The 27,501-nt window shown below is 42.9% G+C and overlaps 1 protein-coding gene across 2 annotated transcripts in view; it reads right to left on the reverse strand.

Annotated features, from left to right (window-relative positions):
- The window catches only part of lingo2 (leucine rich repeat and Ig domain containing 2), a 430,344-nt gene that overhangs the window by 317,383 nt on the left and 85,460 nt on the right, over positions 1–27,501 (reverse strand). Inside the window, exon 3 of one of the 2 annotated variants that reach the window (XM_051657698.1) lies at positions 20,479–20,582. The exons of the other annotated variant lie outside the window; for it this stretch is intronic. The gene's annotated coding sequence lies outside the window, so the exon portion shown is untranslated. The remainder of the gene's footprint in view (positions 1–20,478; positions 20,583–27,501) is intronic. 2 annotated transcript variants of the gene reach the window in all.

Raw genomic sequence — 27,501 nt, forward strand, 5'->3', positions numbered from 1 at the left:
TTCTATGAGACTTTCAGCTCATGTATTGACTCAGGATTCAAACAGTACATTGGTCCTTTGCATCGCAAGTGCAACACTCTAATGGTTAAGCTACAGCACAATTTGATAAAGCCCAAATGGACAAGCCATGCACTATTGTTAATATTTAGATTTCATAAGATATAATTGTGTAAGGAACAGAGAGAAAAGTGTTTATGAACTGAGAATCTGCTGTTTTACTTATGAGTTGGGAAAAAGGGAATAAAAGTCATTGTTGTTGTAGTGCCTCTAGTGTTGATTTCACCAGGAAACTTCTGCAAAATGTACAACTAGCCACGTAAAAATCCTTTTGCAAAAATGTAGGTATAACGTTATTGTGAGACCAGATTGTTGGGTTTGCTCTCAATTCTCAATTATACTTTAATAAGATGTTAAAATTATAATTACAAAATTGCACATTCATGAACTGTGGTGTCCACATCATCATTATGTCATGTAACCCTAACCCAGCCCTAACCCCAATGTCTTCCTATCTTCAGATGTACAGTATATTTGTGTGAAAAAATATGCACTTGTCCACATAGTTACGAATCATTTATGAGAACTTGTTAAACATTTACTCTCTTAACCCTCATGTGATCACATTGCTAAATCATATGGACACTCTCCATTATACAGCTCAGTCTCTTCTGCCTTCCCTCACTATCTAGCCATCTGTCTAATCCAGCTCATTGTCTCCTCTTCCTCCTTTCTACCCTGCTGTCTCTTACAGCTAAAAGGCAGAGTGCAGTATTCATGGTCACCATTTTTGTGGCTGTGACTGTGAGACACTTCATGCATGTCTTTCTGCTCTAGCGCCACTGTCACTCTCTCGCTGTCAGTTTTCCAGCTGACAAGGAGATGTTCACACACAGAGAGATGGTAAACACACAAATGTAGACGCTCACTTTGGGGTTTATGTTAATAACTGCTCAATGCTAGTTTTCACACCTCTAGGTCTTTTACATAATTTACAATGGACAGAGGAAAATCTTTAAGAGAGATGAAATATGCAGATGATCAGATGAAAAACCATTCAACTGGCAGTTTGTTTTGCAGCAAGGGACCTGTTACATTAAACTGCTTTCCAACTTTGTACTTGACAAAATTATTGAATTGAATTCACCGTAGCCAGAAGAAAAGTAAAATCCACATGTATAAATCTTTTGTTCTTGGTTGACTGGTTGCAGTAATTGACATGCTTCAGTAATTTGTCAAATCACAAAATTAGTTCATGCCAAATAGGGTTGTGAAGTCAGCTCAGAAGTACCTAGCCCTTATCTGCTGTCTTTTGTAGACTTGTCAGACTTTTGTTTGAGAGCTCACCTATGATTTATTTGTATTCTCTTCCTCCGTCTGTCTTTGATTGCTTCAAGGTAGGCCCACAATTTCAGTTTCCTCAATTATCATCCCAGCGTCCTCAATATAGTGATGCTTGTGGTGTTTTCTTTTTCCTGTAATACTGCTTCCATGAAAACTTTATCTGCATTAACAATTGCAAAAAGTGCATCTTATTAAAAGACTAATTGACAAATAAATAAATCTTAAAGGAATACGTATACTGTATACACTCACTGACCACTTTATCAGGTACTCCTGTACACCTACTTATTAATGCGATTATCTAACCAGCCAATCATATGGCAGCAGTGCAATGCATAAAAACATCCTGTAAGTGGCAGTTCTGCAGATGGAAAAGCCTTGTTGATGAGAGAGGTCACTGGAGAAAGGACAGAGTGGTTCGGGCTGACAGAAAGGCTATGGTAACACAGATAAACACTCTGTACAATTGTAGTGAGCAGAACAGCATCTCAACATGTCGAATCTTGAGGCGAATGGGCTACAACAGCAGACTGTAGAACAGCGGTTCCACTTCTGTCAGCCTAGAACAGACAGACTGAGGCTGCAGTGACCCTACCATCTGTGTACCTCAGCTGAAATCGAGATTCATCAGACCAGGCTATGTTTTTCCAGTCTTTAACTGTTCAGTTTTGGTGAGCCTATGCCCACTGCAGCCTCAGTTTTCTGTTCTTGGCTGACAGAAGTGGAACCCGACGTGGTCTTCTGCTGTTGTAGCCCATCTGCCTCAAGGTTTGACATTTTGTGAATTCTGAGATGCTATTCTGCTCACTACAATTGTATGGAGGGGATTATCTGAGATGCCGTAGCCTTTCTGTCAGAACTATTTAAAAAAGGGAAAACTATTTAAAAAGATAGCATAATATGCTTTCAGTTGACTGATGGACCTCTAAGCAATGCAACAACCGAGTGTTCCATTCAACTTAATGTTCACAATATGTATGTCAGTAAAATTAACTTAACTTTGCCTGATTGTGCAATCAGAGAAAATAATAAATGTAAAACAAGAAAAAAAAAAAAAAAAAAAAAAAAGCAAGACTTTTGGCTACCAATGTCTTAATGCACAATTTAAACAATTTTATTGAAAAACAGAAAAGAAAAAAGAAAAGAAAAGACGCTTTGTATGAAACTATTATTGTTTTAGAGCAAAAATAAACAATACCTTGCTATATTGTCACTTAAATGGAAATTACTCAATATTAATGTCTTGTGTATGGACCAGTTGTATAAAATATTATCTTTATAAAAATTTGCCTTTGGCTCAATCACATCCTCAGTACAACAGGTATAAACTGTATATACAGTTTATACCTGTTTGTGGAGGTGAGGGTGTGGTCGAGCGCCCGTATGGGGAGATAGTGAGAGCGGTAAGGACATCCACCTGAGATGAATTGTGAATTATTACCATCTCTATGTTCACAATGAGAGTCGGGGGAGATAAAAGAAGGCCAGTCCAGAGAGAGAGAGAGATAGTGACACACCAGAGACTGTGTATTTGTGATCAGGAACTTTATATGATTATTGCTGAAAAGCTGGACTTGGTTTCAATTTATGAACACTGGAAAGTGATTTCTGTTTTATTTTAATAAAATCTGACTCACTTGGATCGTGGAAACAAGCTCCTGCTTCCTCCTTTATCTGCCCGACAATGAACCTTTGTTACAGTGGTGCCGAAACCCGGGATAAGGTGGAAGGGTATGTCTTTGCCACTGGAGGAAGTGTTCCGATCCCTCGCCAGCATCCACCGGGCTCAACACCAGGCCCTCATGGATCTGCGGGCGGAGCAGCAACAGCGCTTTGAGGCGCTCCTTCGAGGCCAAGAAGAGGACCAACAGGCGTTGCGGAGCTTGGTACCCCAGGGGGGGCGCACGCCATGACCCTGGCAGCAGCGAACCTCCATGTGATGCTGACAAAGATGCAAGATGAGCCGGAGGCCTTTCCGGAGCTCTTCGAGCAAACGGCCCAAGCTCTAGAATGGCCACAGGTGCAAAGGGCAATCCACCTCCTACCGCTGCTGACCGGGGAGGTCCAACTTGCGGCCAACAACTCCCGGTCGACAACCTCCTGAGGTACCCTGAGCTGAAGAAAGCCATCCTGCAGCAGGTCGGCCACAGTCCCGAAGAGCATCACCTGTGTTTCCAAACCCTGATGCTGAGCGAAGTTGGCCACTTGTTTGCCTTCGCTCAACTGCTCCGCAATGCCTGCCGGCGGTGGGTGCTGGATGAGGAGCCCAGCGATGTCGGGGGTGTCATCGATCTTGTGGTACTGGAACAATTAGTCTCCAAACTACCGAAAGGAACTGCGGAGTGGGTCCAGTGCCACCGACCGGCGTCGCTGGATGAAGCAGTGCAGTTGGCGGAGGACCATTTAGCGGCATACCCAGTGGCCGGTGAGCCTCCTCTCTCTCTGTCGTCCCTCCCCTGCCCCCTCCCCTCCTTCTTTCTTACCTATCCATTCCCCTGGTGTACTAACACTCCTGTCTCCCTCTCTCCCAGCTCTACCAATTCTTCCTCTCAGGTGGGGGAAGCTGCTGCCACTGGTGTGGGCGTGAGGTTTGGGCCGGTCTGTTGGAGTTGCTGGGTGCCGGGACACGTCCGTGAACAGTGCCCAGTGATGGGAGTGTGGACGGTGATCCGGGTCCCTGAGCCTCGGCTTCCCCAGCCCTTAGGGGATTCCTGCTGGGGATTTCCCTCTGGAGCAGACGCAAGACGAGGCTCTTAAGAACGTGTTTGACCAAGTGAAAGTAATTGACGGTCAGCGCCTTCAGCCGCATATTGCACTCACATATTCGTATTTCTCAATTATAAACAATCGGTTGTATCGAATGACTCAGGACGCTCAGACAAAAGAAGATACAACCCAGTTGTTAGTACCAAGGAGCTGTCAGGAAATGTTGTTCCATAGTCGGATGGCAGGTCAATTGGGACAGGGGAAAACACTAAGCCATCTCATGGCTTGTTTCTATTGGCCAGGGATTCGCGGGGATGTTAGCCGGTGGTGTACGGCATGCTGCGAATGTCAGCTGATGAATCTGCCGGCCACTCCAAAAGCACCATTGCGCACCTCTTCTGTTGATCGAGGTTCCCTTTGACAGAGTTGACATGGACTTCTTTGGGCCATTAGAACGGTCAGCATGTGGGCATCGCTTTGTGTTGGTTATAGTGGACTATGCAACACAATACCCGGAAGCAGTGCCTCTTCGCAACATCTCAGCACGTACTGTTTCAGAGGCACTCTTCAGAATAATCTTCTGAGTGGGTATTCCGAAAGAAATCCTCTCTGATCAGGGCACTACTTTCATGTCACGTACACTATGCATGCTGTACTAATTATTAGGTATTAAATCGATTTGAACAAGCGTGTACCATCCTCAAACGGACGGCTTGGTGGAATTATTTAATAAACCTTAAAAATATGATTCTTAAGATCATGCACGAAAATGCTCGGAATTGGGATAGGTGGCTTGAACCCCTGTTATTTGCAGTATGAAAGGTCCCGCAAACCTCCACAGGGTTTTCCCCATTTGAATTATTATATGAGCGTAAGCCCCATGGCGTGTTAGATGTCATGAAGGAAAATTGGGAAGAGGGACCTACACAGAGCAAAAATGAAATTCAATACGTTCTTGACCTGAGGGCAAAACTCCACACGCTGGGGCGACTATCACAGGAGAATTTGCTACAGGCACAAGAATGCCAGTCCCGTCTGTATAACAGGGGTACTCGGCTACAGGAATTTGCACCAGGAGATAAAGTACTTGTATTACTACCCACATCGAGCTCTAAATTACTCACAAAGTGGCAAGGGCCCTTTGAGGTCACATGGCGAGTTGGGGAAGTTGATTATGAGGTAGTATGTATGAATGTATGAATACCGGGGCAGTGTTAGCTCAGCGGTTAAGGCTCTGGGTTACTGATCAGAAGATCGGGGGTTCAAGCCCCAGCACTGCCAAGATGCCACTGTTGGGCCCTTGAGCAAGGCCCTTGACCCTGATGCCACTGTTGGGCCCTTGAGCAAGGCCCTTGACCCTGTCTGCTCCAGGGGTGCCATATCATGGCTGACCCTGCACTCTGACCCCAGCCTAGCTGGGATATGTGAAAAAGAAGAATTTCACTGTATATGTGCAAATGTATAATGTGTGATGAATAAAGAAAATTAATTAAATTAAATTAATTAGGGATGGGGCTCATCAAATTTACCACTTCAACCCACTAAAACTATGGAGAGAGGTGGTCCCCATATCCTTGGCGATGGTAGTTCCAGAGAGGGAGGAGTTTGGTGAGTCTAAAAGCCAATCAGTTCACCCCAGTCCTTTACAGAGACCACCACTCACTGTCACAATGTACGGAGTTTCCCAGGTTGTAAAATAATTTCTCTGATGTGTTCTTGCATCTCCCCAGCCACAATAACCTCAAAAAACACCACATCAAGACAACCCCAGGGGTAGTGTTACATAGTCGTCCCTACCACTTACCCAAACACAAGAAACAAGTAGTACAGGAAGAATTAAAGGCCATGCTCGATATGGGCTTAATAGAAGAATCCCACTGCGATTGGGCCAGCCTGGTGGTTCTGGTGCCTAAGAGCGATGGCTCTGTTTGGTTCTGTGTGGATTATAGAAAGGTCAATGCGGTGTTGAAATTTGATGCTTATCCAATGTCTCGTATTGACGAACTGCTCGATCAGTTGGACTCAGCTTGCTTTTACTCTACACTGGATTTGACAAAGGGATATTGGCAGATCCCCTTAACACTGATGTCACGTGAGAAAACGGCCTTCTCCACATCGTTTGGATTACACCAGTTTGTGACCATTCCATTTGGTTTGTTTGTGGCCCCGGCTATGTTTCAGCATCTTATGGACCAAGTCCTCAGACCACACGCTGCGTATGCTTCTGCTTATTTGGATGATATCATTATTTACATTAATGATTGGCAGTGGCATGCACCATCTGAGGGCAGTTCTGAGGTCGTTGTGAAGAGCAGGGCTTACAGCAAACCCGAAGAAGTGTGCAGTTGGGCTGATGGAGGTACGGTATGTGGGGATCCACTTGGGTCATGGGCAGGTGCGACCCCAAATTGATAAAACTGCAGCGATCGCGACCTGCCTGAGACCCAAGACCAAAAAGGGGGTGAGACAGTTTCTGGGGCTGGCTGGCTACTGTCGAAAGTTTGTGCATAATTTTTCCAACATCACCTGCCCGCTGACTGATCTCACTAAAAAGGGAGCCCCAGATCCGGTCCAGTGGATGGAGTTGTGCCAAAAATCTTTCACACAGGTGAAAGCTGCACTATGGAGTGGGCCGCTTCTGCATTCTCCTGATTTCTGTCTCCCTTTTGTTTTACAGACAGACGCATCGGACAGGGGGCTGGGTGCTGTTCTATCCCAAGTGTTGGAGGAGGAGGAGCGCCTGGTGCTGTACATTAGTTGAAAGCTCTCTATGAGAGAGACGAAGTACAGAACCATAGAGAAGGAGTGTTTGGCCACCAAGTGGACAGTCCTCTCTCTCTGCTACTATTTGTTGGGACGAGCATTCACCCTCTGTTCGGACCACGCCCCACTCCAATGGCTCCACCACATGAAGGATTCCAATGCCCGGATCACCCATTGGTATCTGGCACTCCAGCCATTTAAGTTTGAGGTGGTCCACAGACCGGGGGCACAGATGGCTGTCACAGACTTCCTCTCCAGAAAAGGGGGTGGGGGATTGGGCAGTCCAGACGGTTCCCCCGGTGTGAGTCGGGTGGTGGGGGGATGTGGAAGTGAGGGCGTGTTCGAGCACCCATCTGGGGATAGAGAGCAGTAAGGACATCCACCTGAGATGAATTGTGACTAATTACCATCTCTATATTCACAGTGAGAGTCAGTGGAGATAAAAGACGTCCAGTTCACAGAGAGAGAGAGAGAAGAGTGACACACCAGAGACTGTGTATTTGTAATCAGAGACTTTTTATTATTATTGTTGAAAAGCTGGACTTGGTTTCAATTTATTCTGAAAAGCAGTCTTTTGTTTGATATCTGCTGGAAAGCGATTTCTGTTTTATTTAAATAAAATCTGACTCACTTGGATCGTGGAAACCGGCTCCCGCTTCCTCCTTTATCTGCTCATCAATGAACCTTTGTTACACTGTTGTACTGAGGCTGTGATTGAGCCAGAGGCAAATTTTATGAAGACTAATATTGTGTAATATTGTTGGTGCCAGATCGGCTGGTTTGAGTATTTCTGTAACTGCTGATCTCCTGGGATTTTCACACACAACAGTCTCTAGAGTTTACTCTGAATGGTGCCAAAAACAAAAAACATCCAGTGAGTGGCAGTTCTGTGGACGGAAATGCCTTGTTGATGAGGGAGGTCAACAGAGAATGGCCAGAATGGTTCGAACTGACAAAGTCTACGGTAACTCAGATAACAACTCTGTACAATTGTGTTGAGAAGAATATCATCTCAGAATGCTGTTCTGAGATATGTATTGGCACTGTTTTGGTGGCACGAGGGGGACCTACACAATTTTAGGCATATTTACATACAGGGCCTTAGCTAGTGGGGTGAAAGGTGGTAATAATTCTAGGGGCTCAAAGGTACAGGGGGACCCAAAACATATTCAAAACTGTATTTCTTTTGCAGGTAAGGGGCCCACAATATATTAGTAATATTCCTTATATATTTATAAATCAATATATATTGCAATATGAATTATCAGACGTATGCAATTTTGATACATTATTTTGCTCTTTTAATAAAACACTGTGCTACATATACGTAGTAGATCAATATGCAATTCATAAATTTTCTTAAACCATTTTTTACAAACGCATCTTTTACCCTCCTGTTTCAGCATTGGTACTTGGAGTGACAAGCCTCTTATTCCTTTGTGGCAGGGTTTCAGATTTTCCCATTGTGCTCAGAAAGCACTGTAAATCCATTTTGATGAAAAGCTGTTTTTCTTTCCTGAGATTACAAGTGGAGTCCAGCCCTGTCTAAATCTTATTGCTAGCACTTTACCCAGGCATGGGGTGGCATTAAACCTGTCTCACACTTAAAATGGAGAGCCTCACTCTTTATCCTGCAAAAGGCAACCGCATAAGGAGCACTGTTCACAGAGAAAAGGATTGAAACTTTTATCATGAAATTTGTTGGGGCCAAACAGAATGTGGTATTTATCCTGACAGATCATAGTGGTGCAAGAGGGAGAAAGCAAGGCATAAAGAACAAGTGAGGGAGAGAAAAATAAATCTATCCACGGGAGAGTGGCTGAATGGGTCCCCAGAAGAGTCTTGCGCTCAGTGCAGCAGTGCTCATCAAAGGCCATCTTCAAACAGAACTGCTCAGCTGGAGCATGCCAATTTGATCACTTTAGAACAAGTGGCCCACTCACCGCTCCAGTTTTGAAATGCCTTGTCAACATTGATTAGCCCACTGTGAGTGTGAGATATCTGCTCCTACGAGAGAAGCAGCTGCCTACTCCAAGAATAAATGACATTTCTCTGATGTTACAAAGTGCAGGACAAGTTGTTGCACAATGGTCTTCTGACTTCATCTCCAACTCTCTGGCACTCTATTTTTCCTCTTTTCTCTTTTTCATTCTTGATAATCAGCCACCTCTATACCCCTACAATGAGTTCTATATTATGGGTTTTCAGACTGGGATTTGTGGACTCCAAGGGGGCCGCAAGGAGGTGCTAGGGCCCCAAGGAAAATGTAATAAAAAAATAAAAAATAAAAAAAAAAATAAAAAAATTCAAATTGAAATTTGCCGTTAAAATTGACACTTAGATTAATTAAATATGCCTAATGTGCTGTTCCTATTATTGTTTAGCACAATGGATAATAATAGAAAATTATTTTGTTTTTTGAAAATAGTGTTTTATTTATCACCTGCTACAGAACACAACAGTACCTATCCACTTTTTCAGCCATCTTGGTTCCAGAAGTTTTTTCCCATTAATTCATGTATTATATTTTTTCATATGTATTTACTATTTATTAATTTATTAATTATTTATAATGGTTAATTCTTCATTAAATCATTCTAAGCCATTAATGTCTTGGTTACTGTTGTAACCTCTGTTCCCTGATGGATGGAACGAGACATTGTGTCGATGTAGTGACACTAGGGGTTTGATCTTGAGAGCCCCAATCACCTTTGCTTAAAATAGAAAAGGCCAATGAAAACTGGTGAGTGGAATTTGCATGCCACTCTCTGCCCTGGACATACGAGTATAAAAGAAGATGGCGTGCATCACTTATTCAGATTTATGCTGAGGAGCCGATAGAGAGTCCCGGCCATGTCAGCGGCCGGTTCAGCGCCGCGGCAGGAGGGACACAATGTCTCGTTCCCTCCATCAGGGAAAAGAGATTACATCAGTAACCAAGACGTTCCCTGTCTGTCATTCATTCGACGTTGTGTCGATGTAGTGACAATAGGGGTTCCTATAGGAAATGCTGCAGGCGCTGAACCGTGTCACGAGGTACGGAAATGTGGACATGGGTAAGCTGCTGCGTGCCTCGCAGCAAGTGCTCAACCACGTCGTAACCTTCCAGCTAGTTAGGTAAGGCGTCTCCCTAGACCCGTTAAGGGGGGAGGAGGCACTTACCCAAGTAGGCTACCGGCAGTGCCTTTCTTAATTTTCTGTTAAGCAATCTCCCGCTGAGCACTTTCTAGAATAGTGCTGGGAAGTGCTCTTCCCTCTCCAGGAAGGAGAGCACTATGGAGACCACATCCTGCCGGAGGGAGGTTAACATGTGGAGCATACCTCACATGGACTTACCAATGGGGAAGATCACATATGGAATGATACCACAGGAGGACCCTATCTACAGAGAGGGTATGCAGCACAGTGGCCGAGGCATAGAAAGCTCTGACGAGGGGAAACACAGTGTTCACCGAAGGGGAAACCGAACAGTGGAAACTCATCATACGGGATTACTAAGGGGGAATCACCACGCATGGAGCACGGAGCCCGAGCACACAGGCTCACCTGAAAAAGGGGAATACCACGAGTACTGGGCCTGGTGGCATTACTCCTCCGCCAAGTTCGTCACCGAACAATGCTTAAGAATTAAAGAGGCGTCCGGAGTTCACGGGTACGGGGAACAGTTGTGGACAAAAAAGTGCACATTATCACCTTTGAAAAAGGGGAAATGCACAATGCAAGCGGTACACCCAACTGGCCGCCCGGTCTACCTGCTGTTACCGCATAACACTCAGGTTGAAACTGGGTCTATGCATAGGTTATAAAACCTCGCAAAGGTATTGGGTGTAGTTCAACCTGCAGCTCTGAATATGTTTGCTAGAGAGGCCCCACTTGCCAGTGCCCAGGAGGACGCAACACCTCTAGTGGAGTGGCAAGTCCTGAGACTGGTATGCAAGGAAAATGGCATCCACAATCCAATGGGCTAATCTCTGCTTGAAGACAGCTTTCTCCTTCTGCTGTCCTCCAAAACAGACAAAGAGCTGCTCCGAGCGTATAAAGCTCTGCGTGCGATCCAGATAGATGTGCAGGGCGTGAACTAGACAGAGCAACGACAAGGCTGGGTCTTCCTCCTCTGAAGGGAGTGCTTGCAGGTTCACCACCTGGTCCCGAAAAGGAGTGGTGGGAACTTTGGGCATGTAACCTGGCCAGGGTCTCAAGATCACGTGAGAGTGTGCCGGCCCAAACTCCAGGCATTTGCTGGTAACAGAGAGCGCCTGCAGGTCCCCCACCCTCTTATTGGAAGTGAGCGCCACCAGGAGGGCCATCTTCAGGGACATAGTGCTGAGCTCGGCCTGCTCCAGGGGCTCAAAGGGGGCTCTCTGTAGGGCAAGTAGGACCACAGAGAGATCACAAGAGGGGATCAGGCACGGTCTAGGAGGATTCAAACTCCTCGCCCCTTTGAGGAACCTGTTGATCAGGTCACACTGTCATGAGGGTCTTCCATCCAGTGTATCGTGGTGAGCTGCTATGACAGCCACATACACTTTCAGGGTAGAGGGAGACAGCCATCTCTCCAGCCCTTCCTGAAGAAAAGACAGCACAGACCCAACGGTGCATCTCTGTGGGTCTTCCCCACGGAAAGAACACCAGTTAGCAAAAAGACACCACTTCAAGGCATACAGCCGCCTTGTACAGGGGGCCCTGGCCTGAGTGATCATGTTTACCACCGCTGGAGGAAGACCTGCTAGGTCTTCCACGTCCCGTCCAGGAGATTCCAGAGGTCCGGCTGCAGGTGCTGGAGCGTGCCTTTCCCCTGAGTGAGAAAGTCCTGGCTCAGGGGAATGCGCCAGGGAGGTGCTACTGTCAGGAGCATCAGATCCAAGAACCAAGTCCGATTGGGCCAGTACGGCACAACAAACAGGACTTGCTGCTTATCCTCCCTGACTTTGCACAGAGTCTTTGCAATGAGGCTCACAGGTGGAAACGCATACTTGCATAGCCCCCGAGGCCAGTTGTGCACCAAGGTATCCATGCCGAGGGGGGCCTCGGACAGGGAGTACCACAGGGGGCAGTGAGAGGAGAATTGGGAGGCGAACAGGTCTAACTGTACCTCCCCGAATCTCTCCCAAATCAGCTGGACTATGTGGGGGTGGAATCTACATTCCCTGCGAAGCGTTACCTGCCGTGAGAGCTGCATGGTTGAGGATGCCCGGAAGGTGAGTGGCTCACAGAGACTTCAAGGTCTGCTGACTCCAAAGGAGGAGGTGGCGGGCGAGTTGCGACATGCGACGTGAGCGTACGCCGCCTTGACGGTTTATGTATGCTATGGTTGCTGTGTTGTTGGTTCGGACCAATACATGCTTGCCCTGAATCAATGGCTGAAGGCTCCTCAGGGCCAGCAATACCACCAGCAACTCTAAGCAGTTGATGCACCATTGGAGTCAGAGCCCCTTCCAGAGTCCAGAGACTGCTTGCCCATTGCACACGGCGCCCCAGCCCGAGTTCGAGGCATTTGTCATGAGAAACGGCCATAGAAACGGCAGGTCCGACCAAGGGCTGAAAGTCTGACAGCACTGTGGCGTGATGGTCACATGCCGGGTGTCGTTGTGCCATGCCCACCTCGGGACTCGAGTCTGTAGCCAGTGCTGAAGCGGTCTCATATGCATCAACCTGAGGGGGAGAACTGCCACCGAGGATGCCATATGCCCCAGGAGCCTCTAAAATTGTTTCACTGGCGCCGCTACCTTCTGCCTGAAGGTCTTGGGCATGATAAAATAAGGGCTGTAGAAGCCCTTGCGCAACTCGGGTATGGGGACGGGCTCTATTGCTCCCTTCTCCAGAAGGGTGGCAACCTCCGCCTGGAGGACAGAGGCACCCTCGCCCTTCACTGTAGTGGAGAGGATGCCACTGAACTGGGGCGGGTGTCTGGTGAACTGGATCACGTAGCCAAGGCGAATCTTCCTGATGAGCCACCGCGAGGGGCTGGAGAGCACTAACCAGGCTCCAGCCTCCTCAACAGTGGCACCAGGGGGATGACTGGACTTACCCGGGCAGGTAGTTCGCGGCCAGGCAGAGCAGGCGCCCCACCTGGGAGACAGCCCATACGTGCTCCTCTGCAAGCCCGCAACGGTGGCAGGTGACTAGGGTGGGCGAGCGGCCCCAGAGACCAGCACACTTACCTGTTCGCCGGCTGTCTCTCGACGAAGAAAGAGGGAACATGAGGTACTCGCGTTTGCCTGATTGATCGGAAAGACTTCCAGCGCCTGGCCGTTGCGAGTGCGCTGGTCCAGTGAATGAGGAAACTGCTCTTTTATTGACCACGTGGGTGCCGAGGCCCAGAGGGCACTCGGCGATGTAATACTCACCACGCGCTGGCCCAGGGGCGATGGTGGGGCTGGAGAGATGCCCTGGGCCAGATCAGTCAGGAGTAGAACTTACAGGCCCTGGAAGGGAGCCTTGGTCGTTCTCACAAGGTGGCTGCGCCCTGCGGGCATAAATGCACCGCTATGGTGCGCTCTACCTGGGGAAGCTCAACATATCCCTTAGCCGCTCCGCTGTCGAGGGTAGTCAGAGTGGGGAGCAGCCGCGGTGGCTCCTTGCTTCATGAAGAAGGAAGTGAGCCGCGACCGCAACGTTCTCATGGGCATGTTCTTGCAATGAGAACACAACCCTTCCACGAAAGCCGCCTCAGCGTGCTGGTGCCCCAGACACTCGAGGCACATTTTATGGGTATCCGGAGGGGAGAGATAATGGCCACATCCAGTAGCGCAAACACGGAAGGACATCTTTAAAAAGACGGCAAGCATTTGAGCGAGCTATTTTAGAGAAAATATACTCTTTTAGCACCCGCAGACTCAGGCTGACGAAGCCCCAGGGGAAGCACCATACTCGACCATGCGAGGGTGAGTGCTGATATGTGGCGTAAAAAACCAGCAGCGTAGCAATAGGTGAGAGGACGAACACACAAGCATTCAGCTCCAAAGAAAAAATCTGAATAAGTGATGCATGCCATCTCCTTTTATACCCGTATGTCTTAAAAGATTAAAATTCTTAAAAGAAAAGAAACAAAGACTATTGGTGAACAACTGTGTGGCTTATGATAGGTCTGTTTTTAAAGCTTCAAGTTATGGTTAAAAATCAATTACCTAATAAAGAAAATTAATGGCATTTTTACTTCCGGAACCAGACTGATGCACTCTATTTATATCACTTAATATTATATTCATAGTACTAGTTTTCATACATTTTATACATGAAAACATATAGCAATCTTTTTTAATATTATTATTTTAGGAAGTAGGGCCCTATTCCTTGGCTTCAAAAAGTTTGAAAATCTTTGTTCTTCATTGAAGTAACAGTAAAGTAGTGGCAACCAAGTGTGGAACCCACCAAACCCATGATTTCATTAGGAGGAAATAATCCGTGCCTAATTAATGCTGCCAGACACATAACATGTGACTGTCAGCAGACGGTGTATGATTCCATCTGCCTAGTTTGTCTTGCCTGATCCCAGGCAGGGAAGGAAGAGGAACATATGGGCAGTACCATTTCCTGGCCACACAGCTGGAGCCCTGAAATGACTGATCAATGCCATCTCACAACTGGAGAGGGCCAGGAGCCAGTAATTAGCTATAGCCATTCTGCCATGCAGGTATCATGTTGGCTCAAAACAGATGATCCTGCATGTCCAGCACAGGTGATAATAAGAACTAATCAATTTATCCATTTACAATGGCCTTGCGTGGAAGTTTAAAGCCACAACCTGGTTTCCCCACAGAGCCTCTGATTAGGATATGAGATTAAGAGATCAGTCCCAAGATTAAAATCCAAAATTTTATGTGTGGACAAAAAGAAAATTAACATTCAAGTTTATAATAATAATAATAATCATTATTATTATTATTAATTGAGTAATGTTTAAAGCCTGCAGCATTGTGGGCAGTAACAATTTTTCATCATATCACTGAGAGGGGAAAAAAGGTGGTAAAGAAAAAGCAAGCAAGATTTACTGTTCAATTACAATCATAGAGTAGACTTTCAGCCTGTCTCACCCTCTGTCTCACAAGAGAAACCAAAATAATACCTTTGGGGAAGAGATATCCTCACAGCCTTTGACTATAAAAAAAGAAAAGGGGGATGGAAGGTTATTAAAAAAATACACAAATGGAAAAGGAAAAGAAAAAAAAAAGCATCACTTTGGAGAATAAGGCAAGAGCCTCTAGCAGTTTTTATCTCTGCACTGCTGTATTTCAATAACTCAGAGAGGATGTGGGCAGTTTCCCTGTCATAAACATGTAAGAGAGTGGTCAGAGTGCTGTTAGAATGGTCCGTTCTGAGACAGTAACAGCACGATGCACTGCTTGCTCTGAGATTACTATGACCTGTAGAGAAACTATGTTCTGAAAGCAGTGTGACCTCAGTCAAAACAACAATGCAAATAGGAAAGATCAGGGCTAGTTGTCACACTTTTTTAATTGAATATTTACAAGTTATTTTCTGAATAGGCACATACATTAAAGTCTTGGATAGAATAAATAAATAAATACAACTATAGTACATAGTATAGAAAATATACAGTTCATTGAACAGATTGACCTACGTTAACCACATATTGTCACACTATATGGGGTAAGTTGTCATAATGGAACCTGCCTATTACAGTCTTTTAAACTAAATTTAAACAGTTACAAATTACAATTACAAACACATATTGATTCATGGAGCATCAAGAATGCAAGTGCCCAACCTGACATTCATGAAAATACCCTAGTTTGGAGGTTGGAATTCACAAAATTATTTTTATTTAGGTGTGTCTAACCAGCATGCAAAACCACTGCAAGAGAAAAAACATTTATTTACTGTAATTGGTCTTTTGACTCAAAAAGACCAATTGACTAAGTTACTTAGATACTGTATGCATAGGTGAATTACAGACCGGGCCAGTGCCCAGGGGCCCTTGACTACTAAAGTTCTCACAGCCCATCAACTTTGAAAACAAATGTTTGTATGTGCTTAAATATGTAGGCCACACAGCTTATACAAGGCCCCCTCAACAGGGCCCTGTGACTATGAGGGCCCCGAGCCCTCTTATAGGACAATTTTTCCTTCCTGTTTCTAATAAAAAATGTTGAGCCACTCTTTAATCTTATAACGCTACCTGGTGTCTTTGTTACCCCTTTCAAATAACTTTTTATTCTAGATGATGATATTATTATTATTATTATTAAGTGTCCTGCAATAATGATCACACATGCCATGCATAACTTAAAAATATATATATATATCTCATATTGCATCCCATGTTTATAGGGTACAGTAATATTTTGACATAAGTTCATATAACTTAAAGGGTTAAGTTGGGTATATAACATAACAATTAAGTGGTTGGGTGGATGGTACATTCTCCATTATGCGCAGGGGAGTTTGGGAACATTGCCAGTTCTTGAGCAGGAGTTTCCATTTGTTCATGTGTTTTAAACTAAGTGGTGATCAGGCGCTATAACCAACCAGTTAAGCTCACAACAACACAGCCAATTGCTGTATTTTACCACAAACTAACAATATTCCACGACAGACAACAACAGATTTGGAGCTGAAGTTATCAAATGAATAATGTAAAATATTTATTTGAGCACTTCAATTTGTTATCAAGAATGACTATTTATCAAAACAGACAATTTAAAATAATATTTTACTGTGCATAATCTAATTAATATTCATGAGTTTCACCACTTAACATCTCTGTGAAAGAAGCGAAAGCATCAACAGAACGCGCATGCGTGAGAATCATGACGTGAGACGGTTACCTTCTAGACATGACCTATGAAGACCATGTGGTTCAGTCAATGCTTTGCGAAGTCTTGCAGTTTATCCTACACTTCTGACCATTTTATCCATGTCACGGTTTTGTTACCTCTTGCCTGGTTTTGCCCTTTTGCCTGTCGATTTGGATTTGACTGTTTGGATTTTGACCCTGGCCTGTTATGTGACTACTCTTTTGGATTTTGGACTGTAACGTTACATGATTCTAAAATTCCAAGTTCAGTGTCTTCATTACAGACAACTTGTGACAACTTCATTGTTTGACAGCTAGCCACGGTCACTAATATACTGCATATCACATTCGAACACTAAATTCTGATATATATTTATTCAGAGGGCACTTTGACAGAGATTGCTCAAGACTGGTGTTTGTTTCTGAGCTTACAAATTACTGATTGCACACAATCGTTTGACAGTTCTTATCTTTCTCTTGCCATTTGTATGCATGCCTTTGATTGATTACAGCTCAAAAAAGAAATGTGAGGGAGTTGCTATGACTTAATAGAATGTTTTGAATCATTGTATCGTTTGCTGTGTAAAATCAACAATGAGCATTAGATTGAAGAGGAAGTGATTGAGATACAGAACTGTTTAAAAGATTTATAGCACAACTACCACAGAAAATACATGCAGATAACTGTTTTCTACAGTTTTAAAGAATAATTTAGTTGCTTTAAAAACATTGTACTCTCCATCATTTAATGCAAACCTATATAATATGCTGCTCTTTATCTGTGTACTTATGGTCTCTAAAGAATTTACTGTCCATGGTTCTGAAATAGCTTCACATTAGCTGTCCATGGTGCTGAAATTGGCAGCCAGTTATTTGCTCACTCTTTCTATTGCTCACTGTCGAACAAGTCTGTATATTAGTTCATCTAATTTACAAAATAATTGCAGTCCAGTTCTCTGTCAGTGTTGGAGAACATTCTAAATTTGACATAATGCACTTTGAATATGTTGTGTCAGTGCAGGGTGTCAGATTATTCTGACTGTTTCTAAAATATATAGCACGGAGGTACATTAGCTGTTAATTAACAGCAGAAAAAAGGCTCATGTTTCCTTGCTACTCTCTTTTCCAAGGCATAGGTGTGCAGTGATGTGGTGAAGCAGGCATGCGCGCGCGCACACACACACACACACACACACACACACACACAGACACACACAGATACCTCCATTATCTTTGGCTGAAAATGGCTGGCTGGCTGGCTGGCTGGATGGATGGAGCAAATTTTACGGAAGTAAAAGTGTTGGTCTTTATAGCTTCAGATAGAAAACATGGGAAAACAGCCCTATGAAACTATGCTGACATAATGTATGCTCCATAACAAGATCTCACTCCTCACCGATATTTTATCAAAACATCATTGTTTACTCACACACACGAACAAACAGACATACAGATTTTGGCTGTGGCTTTATATTTTCCACCATTTCAATGCTGATAATCCCAAATTGCTTGAAAGCATTTTTATCATGCTTCCACACATCATGTGAAAAGCAATGCAAACAGATTGTGACAGAAAATTCCCCCTTAAACATGATAGAAATCACCAAGAGACCACCTGCATGTTCCGTACACACATTACATCTCTAACTCCTCCAGTCAAGTGTGTCGAAATCATGACACATTCTTTCACAGACTGCTGGTTTTCCCAGGGATTGAATATGTTTACATGTATCTTTGTATCTGGCTGATTATTTTTTGGGAGAAGTGCATCGCCCACATCACTCGCCTGCTCCCAAAAAACGAAGTCATTCAAATGAGGACATATCATCATGTTGAGGCTACAGGCAGACAATTCTTATTTTCATTGTCATCACTGAGCAGTTTCCAACAGTCTGCTTCAGTCTGTCTTTTCTAGTAAACCCCAAAACAAAATTCTGCAACAAAAAGGGTTTTTGGAAATTGTCATTGTGTTCTTCTGTGTTAGAAATATACTATTTTCTTTATTTTTGAGTTAATTCAATGCATTGGTGTGTTTTTGGGTATATGCAGCTATATGGAAAAATTCCCTCCATTGGCCCTTATCAATCATGGCTTCCTAATAATCCCCATCCATTAATTGGCTCAATAACTCTCCTTTCTCCTCTCCACCAATAGCTGGTGTGTGGTGAGTGTACTGGCGCACTATGGTTACCGTCGCATCATCCAGGTGGATGCTGCACACTGGTGGTGGTTGAGGTGAGTCCCTTGTTAACTGTGTAAAGTGCTTTGAGTGTTGTGTCAGAAAAGCGCTATATAAATATAACGTTCATTCATTCATTCATAATATACTACATAGTATACTATACTGTATATGCATCATCTACCTTCTTCCATTACTACCACCCTCTATTTACAACAGTAACATAAGATTATCCATGTTATGTAGCTTTCTACTTGCACACTATGATCTAAGTGCTTTTTAGTGGTGATGTGCTGTGCAAGGTTAAAGGATTAGAACAGTCCTGTCATAACAAAAGACAAGTCAAGGTTGTCTTAACATGCTTGGCTCACATGACAAGATTATGATACTTGCAATAACCCTTTAGGGGTGTTTCTTTAACTTCAGGCACTGTTGTGAAAGTGATGTCTCAATATTTTCTTTTTTCACACTCTTCAAATTTGTCTCAAGCATGCTCTTCACTGACACATGTGTTTACTTGGTAAACAAGTACACTAATTTTGGATACACACCACCATTGTAATATTTACAATTACAATAAATAATAATAATAAAAACAATAATAATAAAAATATATATAAATTATTTTCATACAATAAATATTGAACTGGTTTGTGTTTATTTGTTTAGATTATCATAGTTTTTATCATGTAATTATCTGTATTTTTATAATTGAGTTTATAATTTAGTCTTGAACAAGGTTAAAACTTTACAATCTATAAATAAAATAAATAAAAAAAATAAAAAATAAATTAAAAAAAGAAAAAAAAAGGCCTGGTGAGACTGTCATTAAATAAATAAATAAATAAATAAATAAATAAATAAATAAATAAAAAATAACAAATGTTTTAAATAACAAACAACCCCTGGGATATGCAAGTGCCTAAAATAATCTTAAATGTAGTGTTTGATGCTTAGCAGCCATGAATCAAATTTAAAATCATATGCATTAAACATTGAAAAAGTGAGCAAATTGACAGACATTAAAAATGGGCTTCTTTTAGCACTGATGACTGATAAGATAAACAAATGCTTGGCTGGGGAAAGTTTAAGCAGATTTATTAAAAAAAGATTGATTTTGAATCATCCCATCTACATATACATAAATAAATAAAATGCAACCATAAAACTGTGCATACTTCAGACAGAAAAATACAGTAAAAAAGCTTTTAAACTTTTAAAAAAAAGGAGGTGAAAATGCTTTCCATACACTGTATGTTGTTGCATCCAAACAAACTCTCCAGTGTTTTGGTTCAGATTCATATGTCATAATAAAAGAATCAGCAAACAAAACTTAATACCATATGCCTGTCTGTAGTTTATCTCCAAACATAGCAATGCGTTTGACATAACGTCCTGGCATCAACCACAAAAGTATATGTGTAAACATTAGCGTTCTTTTATTGAGAGCTGTCTGCAAACCCTGCACAATGGTGATGTCTTTGCACCATGAAAAATGGCATGAGCAGCAGAGCAGTCAGACAGTAGAATTAAATTATAAATACTGTATGTGCCAGGACCTTTTGTTGCTTCTTGCCGAAAAGACACATTATCTGTCTGGGTTTTTGTGGATCTGTGAAGAGCTAAGAAGCTTTCCACAAGCTCTCCCTCCCTGTCAGCACAAAGGAGGAGAGCCTTGGGGAAAATTACAGAACACATCAGGAGGTTATTTTCCTTGTGACACACCACTGACCTTATGGCATCTGATCAGAGGCTGATCTTGCACCTTTAAGATGCATCAGAGCATTGTAGGTAACCAGGAGGGCCAGAGTTTACTGTGGCAGCAGTTCAGTAGGGCTGGGAGAGAACACAATGTGGATGGTAAATACATGTATTCCCCTGTGAAATGAATGTTGGTACAAGGAGCAAACAATAAAACCTATTTGATGAGGGAGGCTGAACTACCTGATAAGTGTCTCATTGTAAGGTGGATTATCTCTGCATGAATTTATGATCTATGATGAAATTTTCAATAATAACAGTCAGCTTGAGAATTATATGGGCTAAGCATATTTAACACAAACACATTAACACTTGAGTGTTTCTAATGGTCCTCGACCTTTGATTAAGAGGATAATAGAACAAGCCTTTAATTCTGAATAGCATGACCAGTAGTGCAAATTCATGGCATCATTTAGAGTCAACTCAAATACTTAAGGAGCTGTCATTAAAATTAATGCATTAGGTTTTGAAGAGTCTTGACAGGACACATGCAAATCTATAAGGTAAAGGGTATAGACCTATATAAAAGAGTTGAATATGGCAATGCAAGAAAAGGGGTGCCAGTGTGATCAAAATATATCAGGGGGAGTGTAGGCCGGTGGTAGCCATACTATAACTAGTATGTTTTCATAGAACTATTGAACAGCTCAGGGGCAGTCTCATGACAAAAACATCAGAGAAACTATTTTTTTGCCTGCATTATAATCTTTTCGTTCTCACCTCAGTTTGGACAATTCTGTAATAGGCTCAGCAATCTTCAGATTTACATTGCACTACCATATCGATATTTTAGATCCCCTAACCCAAAACCTACGCCTCAACCCTTAACAATATTAAATACATAAAAATCAGATAAACTACAGTCACATTAATTTATTCCAAAAAATGACACTAAAGCATTATAGTAGTATTCCAAATGACTCGTGCTCCATTTAAAGTCTTCTGAAACTATATGAGAGCTCAGTGTGAGTTAAGGTTTTAATTTTTAAAACCTTAACTAACCTTGATATTTAATCGCTTCAACTTTGCTTCGCTATAATCGCTATAATAATAATATAATTTCTCGTCCCCTTCCATGAAGGCAGTTACATCTCATCCAAAAGATACATCTGAAATGTAAAATGCCTGGTCACAAGACACGCAAGATCCAATGGCATTTGACACTGCTGAGATCAAAGGTGATATAATGCTTATTTAGATGGCAATTTCTGAATGTTTAGATTATTGCGGATCAAGATTTATCTGTTAGGGCAAAGGGGGACCATGATTATTGAATAAAGACTTACAGTAAAATTAGATCTATTCCTAACACAAAGCCATCACACAGTCTCAAGAGATCTGGAATAAAGTGCACAAACAGAGGCTGTATGGTTCTTTTCACATTATTTTAGCTGCAGCTCTGACATTCGGCAAACTCCCTTTGTGTCCCATGGCAATTAACATAAAAAATAAAAAAAAAGCAATGAGTAAATGATTACAGAATTTTCACCTCATTTCATTTTAAAATGTAACCTAAGGCAAAGTATTGAAATCCTCTGAAATGCGGCATGTATTTAGGTGACATCTAAAATACAGACCAAGGACAACATTGTGAGGGTGCAGGTATCACTGGCCCTACTCTATCCGCCCGAAGCTGGATTCGAACTGGGGAACCCTGACGTGGGAGCCGGTCGCGCTAGCAAGAAGGCTAAAAATGCCATGGCTCTAGCCTCGGTCACTAGTGTGGCCAGGAGAGTGAGGATTACACACTGCACAGCTATCACATACCAGCTGGCTACTGTTACACTCACCCCCCTAAACCTCACTCTTATATGGGTCATGGCACCAGTGTCACTGGTCCTACTCGACCCGCCCTGAGTAGGATTCGAACTGGTGATACCCGGCATGGGAGCCAGATGTGCTAGCTAGGAGGCTAGAAAAGTCATGGCCTCTAGCCTCGGCTGCTAGTGCATCTCTTAAGGCCAGGAGAGTGAGGTTTAAACACTGCACAGCTATCATGTACCAGCTGGCTACCGAGTCACTATAATGGCGTATCGTTATGAGAGTGTGTTGAAAAGCTGCATTATCCTAACATCAAGCCATCAAAAACCTCAGCTATTCCCATGGAGTTTTGTCATTTAAATGCTTAACATTGTGACAGTAACCCAGACTCAAAGATGGAGGTGAACCCAAATGCAGGTATTTATTGGAACAAACACAGACAGCAATTAGCAGGTGAGTGAAGAATGAGCAGATCGATTCAGGAACAGACAACAGTACTTGATGGTGGTTATTGTATTTGCAGGTTGAAGTATTACTTGGGTTGGAGAATCAAACTAAGGGAAGGAGATGCAGGAGAGGAGACTTGGAATAAACTTCTGAATAACGCTGGAGAGGAATCGTCGTGGGAGCACGCTGGGATGGCGTTTGAAGATTCAGGTAAGTCGAAGGTAAGTAAGTCTGCATACTGCGATGATACCAGACGAAGAATGAAGGGAGAGTGGAGTGTTATATAAAGGAGCTGACTGACATGGCAGGTGCGGGTGATCAGTATTCGGGGGAGCGGGAAGGTTGAGTGTTTGTGGTGGGAAGGTCAGGTGGATTCGTGACAAACATCAGGATAAACATTCATTTTATCTTGGTATTTAAAGTATTTAATGCTCATTATAGGAATTAATAACGAGAATATATACATTCTATACATTTATAGTCTTTCTTCAGAGAGGACTGCTCTCATTAAATTGGAGTTTTTATATGGAATGACCACTGTACTAATGCAGTACTGGCAACAAATCTGCCTAGAATCACTAGACCAAAAAACAAAAAAAAATACCAAGGGTCTTACATTTCTGTCAAATGTGTTTATTTTAATACACAGAGTATTTACTCTTGTTCTTGCAGCTTCGCTCATTTAAACAGCAAAAACACATTTATGAGTACTCATCCACATATCTCTTTATGGCGTGCTCCCATTTGCACAAAAGTACACTCCTTTTGTAACTGTAAATTAAAACAATGTTTCGTGTGCTAGCAAGGTTTAACTACCATTTCTAAATATCACAGTCCACACACAGACCTGCTGAGACAGACTACACTGCTTTAGATTTAGCATGGCCTTTATTGTGTAATACTAAAGAAAATGAGGGGGCACGGGACACTGAAATAACTCTTGGCTTCAGTTGGTGCTCACAAGTACCATGGCTGATATCCCAGCATCCTCCTCAACAAAGCACTGGCGGCGTTTTACTCTATTTTCTCTTATCTGCCCATGCACAATGACTTGGATTAGTCTCAGCGTTGATTTTCTCCACTGTCTATCAGCCATCAGCTTCAAGTTTTTCCTATCAATTGGACAAGCCTTGCATGTCAGGACATGTTGTAATATACTTGGTGAAGCCAAACACAGCTCAGGTGGCAGGCAGGAGATGTGAGGTGGGGCATGGTAATATTTTTTTAAGATTAACATTTTTATTGGAGTCATAGAAATGACAAAGAGAAACAAAACATATATACAATGAATCAACATTTAACTCCCACTACTACCCCTCCCCCTCCCCAATCAACAACCCCACCTGACCCCCTACGAACATCCTCGTGGTCTCACATAAGTACACACACAAAGAAAAAAAAAATAAAATAAAAATATATAATAATCATACACATCTCAAACTACGCCTCTCTCTCCACAGTCCCTCCCCGAGAGTCCCCCAAAAATGTCAAATAACTGCCCCATTTCACATCAAATGAATCCCAGATCCCCAGCCTTCTACATGACACCTCCTCGAAAGCTGCCACCCTGCCCATCTCCTCGCACCACCCATGAAACGAGGGGGCTCCAGCTGACCTCCATCCTCTAAAGATAACCTGTCTGCCCACCATAACACCGGCCAGGATCTAATTCTTCATGTACTTATCTCCTACATCAATGACCGCCCCGTCACCCAAAATACAGAGCCTGGGGCAAAAGCAGATCCGATTACCCAATACGTCGGCCATAAAATTCTGGACCTTCAACCAGAACTCCTGTATCTTACGACACCCCCAAAAAACATGGGTGGTGTCTCCATCTTCTAAATGGCATTGCCAGCAGGTGGGTGTGTCCTTAAGACCAAGCCTATACAATTTAGAATGGGTCCAATAAAATCTATGTAGAATCTTAAATTGCATAAGGCGCACCCTTGCATCTCTAGATGCTGACTTGACATTTTTAAGAATCCTAGCCCACACTCCCTCCTCCAAAAACAAATTTAAATCTTCCTCCCATAATCTTTTGAGGGAATTTAAAGCTCTGTCCCCCTGACTCTGAATTAGCAGGGAGTAATACACTGATGCCTCATGACCTTTTCCAAAAGCAGTAATCACCACTCCCAGAGTATCTGCTGCTCTAGGGGGGTGCGTGCCACTCCCAAAAACAGTGCAGAGTAAGTGGCGTAGCTGTAAATACTTATAGAAAATTGAGATCTGGGAATCCCAAAATTTTGAACCAAATTTTCAAAAGGTCTCAATACTCTCACATAGGTCACCGAGTGTATTAACCCCCCTCACAATCCAATCTGACCAACAGAAAGGGGACTTATTAATGCATAGTTTAGGGTTCTCGCCATATGCTCGAGGCTACGTTTAAATAAATATCCGAATTAAACACTCTAGACACTTTTGTCCATATCGCGTATACATGCAAAATAACGGGGTGTGACTTAACTTCTCCGATTAATTTGATCGAAAGGCTATGCAGAGGCGAGATAGGGGCAAGAGCTTCCTTTTCAATACAAAACCAGGGAGGGGCTCTCTCAGGTGGAAGCGACCAATGAGCCAAACGTCTGAGACCGAATGCATAATAATAAAACAAAATCTTGGATAGGCCTAACACACCTTTGTCAGTCGGCCTATGTAACTTATTGAAGTTTAATCTGGCACGCTTACCATTCCAAATGAAGGACTTCGCTATGCTATTAAATTGCTTGAAATACGAGAGGGGGACATCTATAGGGAGAGATTGTAACAGGTAGTTGAATTTTGGAATACAATTCATTTTAATTACATTAACCTTCCAAATCATCGATAAGTGTAATGAAGCCCACCTGTCCACATCATTCGAAAACCTTTTTATTAAGGGATCAAAATGAACTCTGACTAAATCAGACAAATTTGCTGGGAATAAAATTCCCAAATACTTAATGCCCTGTTTGGGCCACTGGAAGGTGCCCGGCTGGAAGGCCGTTACTGGACAGTATGCTGTCAATGCCAAAGCTTCAGATTTAGACCAACTGACTTTGTATCCTGGAAAAGGAATTAATAATTCTGTGGAGGCAAGGCATAGATCTAGTGGGGTCGGAGATGAATAATAAAATATCATCTGCGTAAAGCAGAAGCTTATGCACCACACCTCCCGCAATCACCCCTGGAAAATCATCCTGCTTTCTTATCGTGGCTGCTAATGGTTCCAGGGCAAGGCAGAACAATAATGGGGAAAGAAGGCAACCCTGCCGAGTGCCCCTATTCAGAGTAAAATAATCAGAAATTAATCCAATTGTTTGTACCGCTGTTACAGGGTGTTTATAAAGTAACTTAATCCAACCAATAAATGTACTCCCCAACCCATACATTTCCAAAATCTTAAAAATATAATCCCATTCTACCATATCTTTCGGCGTCAAGTGAGATGGCAGCGACCGGAGACTGATCATTCGCTACTGACCACATGATATTGAAGAGACGCCTGATGTTATCAGAAGAGCTGCGGCCCGAATATACCCCACCTGATCTATATGTATAAGAGATGTCATAACTTTACTTAATCGGTTGGCCAAAACTTTTGACAAAATTATTACATCTAGTTGGATCAGGGAGATTGGACAGTAACTTTTACCCTTGCTTGGATCTTTGTCCTTTTTAATAATCAGACTGATCCGGGCTTGTGTCATGGTAGAGGGAAGCTTTCCATTCTTTAATGATTCAGTATAAACTTCTAACAAAATTGGAGCCAGTCCTATAGCATAGGATCTAAAAAAATTCTGCGGCAAAACCATCTGGCCCCGGAGCCTTGCCAGTAGGTAGGGACTTAATTACCTCGTCAAGCTCCTCCAAGGTTATCTCAGAACCAAGATCGTTTTTTTGCTCAGTCTTCAGTTTAGGAAGATCTAATGGTTCCACAAAGTTTCTAATATCTTCATCAGTAGACGAAGACGTGGAACTATAAAGATCAAGATAGAATTTTTTAAAGGCATTATTAATATCAATGGCTGAGGTAAAATTTCACCACCAGCAGATTTCACTGACAGAATGGTAGAAAAAGACTCTCTCTGCTTTATATATCTAGCCAAAAGCTTCCCTGCTTTGTCCCCCGACTCAAAGTATGACTGTCTTGCCCTGAATAACCAAAACTCCACTTTCTGCGACAAAATAGTATTATATCTATATTTCAATCGGGTCAATTCTCTGAGGCCCTCAGATAACATACAGCGCTTCAGCTCTGCCTCTGCACTTTTAATATTTCCTTTCAACTCCACGAGTTCTTGTGCTTTGGATTTTTTGGTGAATGAGGCATACTGTATGATCCGACCTCTAAGAACCGCCTTAAGTGCCCCCCAAGCAATGCCCACAGAGGATACCGAGGACCAGTTGGTCTCCATATAAACACTGATTTCAGTCTTTAACATTTGCTGGAAATCAGGATTTTGCAAAAGGGATACATTAAGGCGCCAGCTATATGATTTATTTTTCTCCGTATGTGGCAACACCTCTAAACTCACCAGGGCATGATCTGAGACTAAAGTGTTTCCAATTGAGCAATCAACAACAGATGAAAGGAGGGATTTGGATATCAAAAAAATCTATTCTAGAATAAATCTTATGGACTGATGAAAATAATTATAGTCTCTACCAGATGGGTTCAAAAGTCTCCAAATATCTGTGAGACCAAGCTTTTTACACATCCTGTGAAGCGTCAATGTTGCTCTAGGGGGCTTACACACTTTTGCTTCACCATGATCAAGGACTGAGTCCATCAAAAGAT

This window comes from Myxocyprinus asiaticus, chromosome 27 (genome assembly GCF_019703515.2).
Source record: "Myxocyprinus asiaticus isolate MX2 ecotype Aquarium Trade chromosome 27, UBuf_Myxa_2, whole genome shotgun sequence".
Lineage (NCBI taxonomy): Eukaryota > Metazoa > Chordata > Actinopteri > Cypriniformes > Catostomidae > Myxocyprinus > Myxocyprinus asiaticus.